Raw genomic sequence first — 9,795 nt, forward strand, 5'->3', positions numbered from 1 at the left:
GACAACACTTGGCCACATGTTACAATACCTGTTAAAAACTATTTATAATGAAGTGGTTGGGAAGTTCGCGTCTCCCGCCTTATAGTCCAGACATTGCCCCGCCTGACTACTATTTGTTTCGATCAATGCAGAACGCACTCTCTGGAATACGCTTCACTTGAGAAATGAGTATCCAAAATTGGCTTGATTCATTCTTGGCCTCAAAAGATGAACAGTTCTTTTGGCTCTGAATCCAAATGTTGCCATTGAGATGGAAAATACTTTGAATAATTTTAATTGTACAAATTTCAAAATAAAATCTAAACATTTGATCATAACTCGGAAACTAAGAATCAGCGTCAAATAAAACATAAATGAAATTATTAAGTAACGGAACTTTGAAAAGAATTCCAAAACAACTAGTTGACAACACTGATGTGAAAAAATAACTTCGTTTTTCTCAGCAACAGAGAGAGTGTGCTTAATATAGCTCTCTCACTCTCTCGCATTCGTAGTTTTATTCATCAACAAACCAGCTGTAAAAAAATATTACAACTTTTTTTTTGGCAAAGCGGACTTTGGATTTATGGAAATTGTATATTGTTTTAAATAATTTGTGATGAAAATCAGTGTTTATGAAATTTCTTTATCCTTTCTATGTAAATTATTCATTTTAATAACTGATAATAAACATAACCAAAAAAAATCCTTAAACATTTTTTTTGTCGGTATTTTTTTTTAACATTCGTAAATTCGCCTTAATTTTTTGCTCTTTTTGTTGAGTTTGTTTTTTTTATTTTCTTACTTTTGTGACTCTCTTTTATTATACCAATTATTTGTTGTTGTTTAATAGCGGTTACTGCTCTGCTTGAAATGTCAATTCTTATTTTCTGTTTTTTTTTTGTTTGCTTATTATTTGCCGAAAATTTCTTTTTGAGTTTTTGATTCGTAAAAATTAATTTAATTGTTAAATGAAAGCAATAATTAATAGAAAATTAATTATTATTCATATACATTGGTATAAATATAAAAGAGATTTATTTAAATAATTTAAATATTTTGCTTGAATCTGAGTTTGTTTTCATAAAGAATTTTCCGGTTTTGTTTTTAATAGTTTTACTTGGTTTATTTTTTATTTAATTAATCATAATTTAATTTTATAACTTCCAATCATTTTTAGTTTTTTTAGTTTAATTAAATAGATATTTTTCCTCCCAAAAGTGTTGATTCATTCTTTCTGGCTGTTCCTGCTTGCTGTTTATTTTACTTTCCCTTCATTTTCATTTTTTTTTTTTTTGTACATTTTCTTTGCCTTTCGTTAGCATCTCTTCGTTTTTCTCTCTTTTTTTCCTGTATTTTTCATGTTGTTGCTGGTTCTGTGTTTTATTGAAAATTGCATAAATTTTTATGTAGGGGAAATAAAATGTTAAAATAAAGTGCAAAGTTTTTATTTATGAATCCTAAAAATTGTTAAAGTTTGTCATAAAAATTCTTATTAGCAGCAGCAACAAGAATTTTATTTTTAATTTTAGATTAGAATTCCTTTAAATGGTTGCAGTTGTTAGTTGTTACATTGCAATTTTCTTTTAATGTTATTATTTGTGTTTATTTCAATTATCGTTAGTGGATTTATCGATTAATCTTTTATGTTAAATCAAAGAAATGTCGTCGTCTTGCAGTGATGGGCAAATAATAACGAGGGTTGCTTGTTAAGCCAAAGAAGAAATATTAAAATTTATTTGGTAAACATTTGAATTTGTTTTTAAATAATTAACATTTTAGGGCTTTAATTGATTATAAAATTTTAATTTTCCTGTTTTAAGGCTAAGATTTTTTTTTATATTTTAAACCAGGATAGCCTATTATTCGAAATAGAAGTATGTACCTACAATAACTTAATGTTATTCTGGTAACTTTATTATACCGGTAACGATATTTTGGCTATTTTATCATTAATTAATAGAATGGCCAACGTTATTTTAATTTGGTTTGATTTTAATAAAATAAAATCAATAAAGTTATAAAATAGGTATATTCAATATTTTAGAATTATATATTTACAAATTAAGGTAAATCCAGTCGAAATTATTTTTCTATTCATTCGGAATCAATAGCTATTTGCAACCATCTAAAAATACAACCATGAACATCCAAAGTAAATTGTTTTAGGCAAATGTAAATACAGTTGAACTTATTATGTTTTGGTTAAACGTCTGTCATCCTTCAACAGATTCCCTATCAGTTTCCAATTTCAATAGATTTTGAGGAATAGGTTATTTATTTGACCTATTCCTATTTTAGGTTGTTCTTTATTATCACAAAAACATGTTTAAATGGAAATAGATATTACAATATTAAAAAAACCTATGTAGGTATGAAGGAGTTCTCATATAAAAATATATTTTTAATCTTTATGATACCCAAAAAAATGCTAATCGATTATTATTTCGATAACGACACTCAATATGAAGTGGATTATTGATTAAATATTTCATATTCATAGTTATTGGGAGTTCTCATTATGATAAATTTTTAGTATTAAATAATACTTTCAATAATGAACTAAAATGTTACCATTAATAAATGTTTGAATAAATTTGCAGTCAAAGTTCAATTCAGATGTTGATGTTGACAACGCTATTTATGGTCATTTAAGAAATTAACGAGTCTTAAAAGCATACTTGAAAGAACTAATTTGAAAGTGATCTAGGGTTCCTAATTTCCGAGACTTTTTAAGTTCCCGTGACGAAATTAAAAAATCGAGTCATTCCCAGGAATTGTTTAATACTAAATTAAACCAAAAACGAGTTAATTTTTTTTGGGAAATAAATAGTTTTCGATTTTCGACCAGGGTTTTAAAAAAAGTATATTTGGTTGGTCCAACCTTTTTAGAAGTTTCAAATTCTATTATTTAATTAAAAAACTTGAAAATTTCGATTATGTAAAATCTGAAAAAAATCGTAGGTAGTTTCAAAACAGAAAATTTTCACATCAGATTGTATATAAACAAATTTAAACCACCATGAATATTCTTAGAAGTTGCAATGTTAAACACCTTAATAATTCCTTTAAGAATTTAAAATTTTAATTTGATTCATTATTAATGACCAAATTTTTCATATCTAGCTGAACAATTGCAATTGAATAAAAAAATTTGTTTATTTCAACCATAATTCTTCTTTTCCAACCGACTATCTGTTGCAAGAACCCAAAAAATCTATGGATATAATTGAAACATTCAATTAGTAACAAAATTTGTCATCACAAAGTATCAGAATAGTGTAAATTCAAAAAGAAAACTTAAAAACTTCTCGAAAATTTCCAAAAAAAAATATTTCCGAAAATTCCTGGGAATATTTTACCACGTAGGAAGCCTTGATGATCCCATTATCTTGCTGTATAGGTGAATGCGTTGAATTTGGCAGTTTGTTTAATTGACTTAATTATTTCCTGTAAACAAATGGAAGAAGGATATAAGTATCGATATCGGGATAAACTGATCGAGATTTTTTATTTTTTAATAAAGGCATATAATATGGAATGAGTTTTTATTCGATACTATACAAAATATATCGTAAACAATAAAATCAGTTGATTGAAAGGAAATCAATATTTTCTGCCACAATGTACGTTTAGTGTAAACGCTCTGAAACCAAGAGATTGAAACTATTGTTAGACATTTTTTGATCTTGTGATGGTGAACGTTATTTAAAAAAAATCTTCAATGTGAGACATCATTCTGGGGTTTAAAAATTATGCAATATGCTACAGCAGAACATCGTTAATAGGTATAAACGAAGTCATCGGCAAAACTCTTCACAACCTGAACGAATTCAGAACATTTTGGGTGTCATTTTTTTTACCTCCTCAACTCCCCCACTGTTATCAGGCATAAGAAAAGGCATCACTTTTACAACATTTTAAGGGCAAAAATAGTAATTTAAACTGACTATTTCATTTTTTAATTTAATTGTTATATTTTAGGCGAAAATGGCAGCGAAAACTGAGCTCACAATTAGCATGTATTATGAAATGAATTTGACTCTTATTTTTTTTGCTATTATCAAATTGTTTATTGAAACCGAATATATATTTTCTATTTATTTTTTTAGTTTTTGTATACATATATTTGCAGAATATATATTGTTTTACTATAAGTGAAAAATATGTCACGTGCGGTATGTCACGTACGATATTAAATTTTATTTATTATAAAATCATCCAAAGATTGTTTTTATTTAAATATGACGGATTGTAAAGGAAAAACATTTGGTTTAGTCTATGAAATTAAAAGAAAACATAAAGCATTTGCAAATCTGAAGATTTCTACATGTATGTACCTCAAAATTACTTTCGTTTTATGTCACGTACGATATACCATTATTTTGCTCGATATTTTGGACAACAATGTTTCGAAAGAACTTATTATTATTTTTTCAAAATATTGTTACGAAATTGTACTTGAATTCAAATATAACGATTTTAACGACTGATTTAAAAGTAGCATAATGCTTTCAAAAAGCAGTGCTGTAATAGCAAACTGTAGCATATCTGCTGCGACCGTATATTCAAATTCGAATATTCAGTTAAAAAACATTGTATAAAGTACACCATAGATTGCGTATGTATTAGAAAGCTCTAGAATATACGAGCTTTGACAGTTAAAGAGCAATCTAGAGTGCAGATGACAGAGTTATAAATAGTGGCAGAGGTTGCAGTCGTTAGGGAGTTTATCAGAGACGATATTCAAATAAACATAAACTGAGTACCTTAAAGTGTGTTGTATTTTTTCAAGTGAATTCGTGTACATTATAAAGTGTGTCTGTATTTCTGCGAGTGACTATTTAATTCTGTTGTTGTACATTTTAAATAAATAAAGAGTTGTTACAATTTCCAAACAACTAAACGGCTTTTATTTGCAATCAAAAGTATCCGGTTTATTTAAAGGAAATAAACCAACGTTTTGAAAAGGTTAAAACGTAACAATATACTTATATATAAAACTCTTGTTTTTGCAAAATCTATTCCATTCTATAGGCGTACTAATTTGACGTACGATGATAGTAGAGTAACTTCGGGTAATGTGGACTACCGTTTTGTTTTTTCTAAATTTTGGCCACAATATATATGGATATTAAAAAAGTTGTGAAGCAATAAATTAGCTAATGTATTCTCTAATTGTTTTTGCAGTTGAAAATTTTTTCCGTCAAAGGATAAAAAGTTTATGTGAAAATATTGTAAGGAACCCAAAAACCAGCATTAAAAAAATGGAGGGTAATATGGACCACTATATGAGGGTAATGTGGACTAGTATTTAATACATAAAATTCATGAACCAGCTAATCATGAATGATTAAAAAATTTAATTTCAATATATTTTTATTAATACAAACTAAAAAGTCGCGTTCTTGGCTTAGACAGATTGCTTCCAAAGTACATAGTTATTGTCGGGTAATATGGACCAGTAGTACATAATCAAGTAATTTAAGTGGTCCACATTACACGAACTTGGGTTACAGTGGTAAAAAATTATTTTTACCTAATAATCTAAATTTGCTTAAATTCTTACCAAATATATGCAAAACTACGTGTCCACTTTAATTATATAAAACAACCAAACATTAAATTCTACCAAGTAACTGTACCAAATTTTGTTTCTTACTTGAGCCGAAAAAAATGTTGAGCACGCGCATTAATTTAAATACAAGAATAAAAAGCCAACATATCAATTACTCATGAAAGCAAATGTGCAATTGTTGTTTCAAACTAATTGTAAAATGTACGACAAATCAGTTTTATCATACCTTCAATAGTTTCTGAAAAAAGACACTGGTCCACATTAGACGCATAGTCCACAATACCCGAAGTTACTCTATATATTCTGGATCGTTATAGATAGTGGAGTCGATATTGCAATGTCTTTCTTTATGTTGAAATCAACTCTTTGAAGCCCTCAAATAACTTTCATACTTGATTGATACATCAGTATATCCGATCGAGAAATATTAGTAAAAAACTGCGACCACTTGGATGAAAAATAGGTGAAACTATTTTTTATAAAATTTTTTTTCAAAAAATTTTTTTCCTCCAATTTTTTTTTTACCAAATTTTATTTGAACACAAATTTTTTCTGTCAACATTTTTTTTTAAACTATTTTTTTTCATTTTTTTCACCAAAAATTATTCTTAAATTATATTTTGGCGAATGGTATATAATAATATACTATTCTTACTTGTTTTAATATACAAAATATTATCAAATTAAATTGGGAATTAACAAAATCAAACGGAATCTGAAGAAACTAAAACAAAATCGATCGTAATAATAACAAAGGAATTGAAATCATTTCGAACGAAATGTATGACAGTCCTGAATATTGAAGAGTAACTTTTTATGACAGTATAATGCTGAAGTCATTTGTCTTTTTTAATAACTTTTAGAAGAGCAAGAAATCAGTTTATAATTTATATAAAAGCCATGTGGTAATTCACTTAAACTCTTTGATAACTTTGAAATAATTTGCGAATAATTTAAAAGTATATACTTTTAAATATCAGAAACCGTAACCAATATTTTTTTTAATTAATAAACTTTGAATTGTTTTATAATGCTCAGTGAATATATTGTAATTTGAATATAAAGAAATCAAAATAAGATTTTATTGGCAAGCAAGAATTAAATTATTGAAATTATTACACCTTGGTCTCTGTTACGAGTGTAAAGTTTGCGGATTGAGAGTTGATTAATTTGTGTCCCTTTAAAGTCAAATCATATTACACAGAGAAAAGTCAGCTCTTTGTTAAAGAATATTTCAAGATGTTTTAAATAAAATATCGAAAAATTACATGAAAATTAGATCACTTGTGTAAAGTTTTGTAGTAAAGAAATCTCAAAAAACATATGTCATATATAACACATTTCTAATTATCAAATAACCTCTATAGTTAATTTATATCACAATAAAGTTAAGGCTTTGTTTAAATATGTATCTGTTTTTTAAGTTTATAAACTGCTTTAAAATACAAACCAATAAAACACTTCATTTACAAAGGTGTAAATGACCAGCTTAACACAACTATCTAAAATTTGAAATAACAATAAACATAATTCTTAATATCTATTAGTTTCTTAAAAATTCTTACAAAATTTTGTTAATAAATTTAACAAAAGCTTTCTAGAATTCATGAATTTTAATGGGTTAATATATTATTTAAATATTTTTAACATTAAAGAAGAATTTATTGTATAGGTTTTAATTTTAAGGGAAATCAACAATTTCCTTTAAAAATTTTAAAATAAATTATTTTTAAATTCAACTGCTATCAGCTGACAGTATCAATGAAAATTTTTTTTAACAAATTCCGGAAGAAAGTGCAGCAGAGAATTTAAAATAAAAAAAAACTAGCTACAAAAAGTAATGACAATTTGAACACAGAGAAAGAAAGGGAGAAAAAGAATAAAACAAGTAACATTTAATTCGGAAATGAGTCATTTGGCTGCTTCATAGATTTCTTTGTAGGAGGGCAGGCAGGCAGTCAGGGGGGAAATGCACAACAATGATTGTGACTGTCGGTATTGAGCAAAGTTTAACTCTCTGTATGATTTACTGATGAGTGATAACTGTCACTGTGAATAAACGTCATGTAGAATTTTGTTTTTATTCATTTTGGCTCTTTGGTTAATGATGGTCGTCTGGTTTTGTCGCTCTAGATATTTATTTTGTAGATAAATTTAAACTTTTTGGTGTTTTTTATAAAATCTATTTATTTTTCTTGTTTTTAATGAATAAAAAATCCCTTTAAACCTTATTTAGAAATTAAAAATAATAAAATTACAAAATTTCTTTCGAAAACTTGTGGAATTAGAGGAGAAATAAATAAATTTAGTTGAAATTAATACAGAAGAATATGAAAAATTTTAAATTTAAAAGTAATTTACATGAGGATCTTGCACAACGATCGATTTTCTATGCGGTACTTTTTCAAATTTTAAGCTCTTATTTTGAAATATTTCTACATTCTAAATTTATTCAAAGTATTAACCATTGTTAGCTATGATCTTTTCCCATCTTTCTGGCAACATATGGATTCCGCACCAAAAGAACTTTTCATCTTTTGAGGTCAAGAACGAATCAAGCCAATTTCGGATACTCTGTTCCAAAGTGAAGCATATACCTGCTTCGATCGATACAAATAGTAGTCGGACGGGGCAATGTCTGGACTATAAAGCGTGTGAAGCAAAACTTGCCACTACATTCTAAATAGTTTTCAACAGGTGATCGAATGTTGTCATGATGGAATATTACAGTTTCATGTCTGGTCGCATATTCTGGTCCCTTTTCGGCTAATGATCGCTTCCAACGAATCAGTTGCGTTTACTACAGGTCCCTTGTGATGGTCTGGCCAGATTTCAGCAGCTCATAATAGATAGGACCCTTTCGCTCCCATCAAATACAGAGAATTACCTTAGCGCCATGAATATTTGGCTTTGCTGTCCATTCAGCTGGTTAGACGGGCTTCACATACGATCTCTTATGCTTCGGGTTATCGTAAGGATTAATTTTTCATCGCAGGTAGTGATTCGATGCAAAAATTATTTTCTTTTATAGCGTTCAAGCATCATTTCGTACATGCAAAATCGTATTTCAAGATCTTTTGGCTTCAATTCGTATGGTGCCCAATTTCCCTGCTTTTGGATGAATCCAGCTGATCGCAAACTTTTTGAAAATACTGGTTTATTAGCTCCCAATGATTTTGCAAGCTTAACATTGATGCAGTAATGCCTTCAATTCTTGGTCTTATAATTATTTTGGCCAGCCTGGGCGATCTCTGTCTTCCGTGTCAAAAACATCACTTCTGAAACGAGCCGATCTCTCGCTCATTGAAACCAATGGAACACGATGTGCTTCAGCGGCACTTTTTTTTTACAAATTAAAGAAGTTAAGCGAAACTTCCCGCATATGACGCTTTGTTTGTATATAATTCGATATTTTCGAAGTGAAAATAAGTTAGTTATTTACACTATAATGTTCAATAACTAACTGAGAATAAACTGACAGATATATACCCTTCAAAATGACATATAAGTTATTAAAAACAAAAACCCCGTTCAAAAGAGACGACATCTATTGTAAATCCCGCATTTGTTATTAAATTTGCATGAACAAGATCAACCCTTTGTGATCTTGTTGACCTTTTTCTATTGTAAAATGAAGCCGTTTTACATACATCATTAGGGCGAGAACTTCTCATTTATTTTGATGTTTATTTGTACTATCGTCTTTTTTATATTGTATAAAATTTATCGCCAACTAAATGCTATTACTCATGGCTTGATAATGCTAATAGTAGCATGAAACCAACTATTACTCATTATTCATTTAATACGCAATGTTTGCTACACGTTTCCTGTAAATATTTTTCAATAATAATGCAATTTCTTCAATAAATATAAATTCATTTAACAATTCTTAAGCTAATTAACATGTATTTTTGGCGCAATGCAATACACGCACACGTGACAGTATGCGTTTAAACTTTAATCAGAAATCAAAAGAAACCAACAACAATTTAACCCTCTTAAATAAGGGGACTTCAAACATTAAAATGGTTACGTGACAGCAGTGACGTTTAAAAGGCACAAAAGGGAAATAATTTGTATATAAATGAGATTTAAAAAAGACCTGTTTCACTTAAAGGAAATGAAAAAGAAATGTGGAAAAGTAGGAATATTATAGAATGGAAAGATATATACATGCGAGGATACAGAGGGGGTGAAATTTTGCGCCCCCTCAAAAAAAACGAAAAGTTTTAATA

This window comes from Calliphora vicina, chromosome 2, assembly GCF_958450345.1.
Source record: "Calliphora vicina chromosome 2, idCalVici1.1, whole genome shotgun sequence".
Lineage (NCBI taxonomy): Eukaryota > Metazoa > Arthropoda > Insecta > Diptera > Calliphoridae > Calliphora > Calliphora vicina.